This window comes from Sinocyclocheilus rhinocerous, unplaced genomic scaffold (assembly GCF_001515625.1).
Source record: "Sinocyclocheilus rhinocerous isolate Xijiao unplaced genomic scaffold, SAMN03320098_v1.1 scaffold3206, whole genome shotgun sequence".
Lineage (NCBI taxonomy): Eukaryota > Metazoa > Chordata > Actinopteri > Cypriniformes > Cyprinidae > Sinocyclocheilus > Sinocyclocheilus rhinocerous.
In genome coordinates this window covers 5299-6948 of record NW_015626039.1, presented here as the reverse complement: position 1 = coordinate 6948, position 1650 = coordinate 5299, and positions in this window count along the sequence as shown.

Here is a 1650-nt window from a genome sequence, read left to right as displayed (position 1 = left end):
TGCGGTGATGATGTAAGTGACGTTGTTGCATTTGAATGTTTTGTTAGTCTAGCCCACGAGATGCGCCGCTGCTGTGTTATGCATTCAAAATATTAGAGAAATATAGAAGCTCAATGCGGAGAAGATCTTGATTAGGTGAAAACCGAAACCAAGCCATTCACACAGATGCGTATTCAGCGTATTTTTAGTCAGACAAATATGACTGCTGCACTCGCGTGTCACACAAGATATGTAGCCATGCAAAGTTAAAACGGTTTAAACTTTTAGAAAACACGTCGCAAATTTGCAAACATCAAATGGAAATTTTTATCTCTCAAATGGACCATTGACACCTAATTGAGATTGTAGATAAAGTGTCAATGGTCCATTTGAGAGATAGGTGGCAGTAATGCACTTATAAGTCTGCGATCCGCTGTAAAGCAAGAAGAAGAAGAAGACGCTGTAATGGTCTGGGTGTCTGTCCCTTTAAGACTCTGATTCGGGGTTTCCTCTGCCCCTGCACTCGTGTGTATATGCTGGGGGGAAAACACATTGTACTTTCTATCGTTTGGTTGCACCTTCCTTTAACATTAATACATAGGTTGATGGTGACCTGCATCGTGTGTTTCGTTCTTCCATAATGCACAATAGGTTACAAGTGGCGCCCGAACAAAATTCCTGGTTTATTTGCGAATATGTCGCGTAATTATAGTGATCGGCCTGCTCGGATCGTTGGTGGATGACGCCGCGGAAACGGACTGTTTGCGCCTGGAACTTTGTTTTCGTTTGGGAAAACTATGTCTTATTTCACCGCAGTTGGGACTAAAAAGTTGATTCTCCGCGGGAGTTGGACAGTGCAGACTAGATTTCACAGTGAGTTGACGGCATTCGGCGGAAGTTATTTGCCCTTCATCGCATGGACTTCTGTCGCCATAGAGACTGACTTGGCTCGCGTGCGTTCAGCGATACTACGGTTTGGGTTGGATTGTTGCATTTTTCATTGACTTTGAACATCGTTCGTGAGTGGATTTCAAGTTTGAAGAAACTTCTTTATGTTTCCTTTCTGCTGATACGGGCATGTGCAAGCTGCGTTTTTCATCGCCTGAAGAAGAGGACATCAATTGCATAAACTGTCCATTTGGAAGGTACATAACTGTGAGAGGTGATTTTGTGGACTTTTTTGGGGAAGTATAAGAGACTATTGACTATTGAAATTCAATTTGTGGGACTGGAAACACATGCAGTTTTTGTTTTATTCGGTGTAATTTCTAAACATTGTTGCTTTTGCACCTATATGTTTGAGTGACTAATCTAACTGACCTTTAAGGAAAGTGATAATTTTGTTAACTGTCAAATTGGGTACTACAGTGTTTACTGTTGTGAAAGCACAGTGGGTTGGAGAAATGGCAAAAAGTATAGACTTCGACAGTGACGATATTATGCATGTTGAGCCTGAGCCCTGCGATGAACCTGCGATGTCAGGCCAGCCTAGAAAAACAGGTGCGTACATTGAGACAGGAGGTGAAGCTGCTCGCGGACTGTCTTCATGATTCATTGAACCTTCAGAAGGATATACTTGACCGATTTGTATCTGAACCTTTGACTAATACGGCAAAACACGCAAAACAGTGGGGGAACCCCGTTTTTACGTCAACACCTGGCCGACTGAAC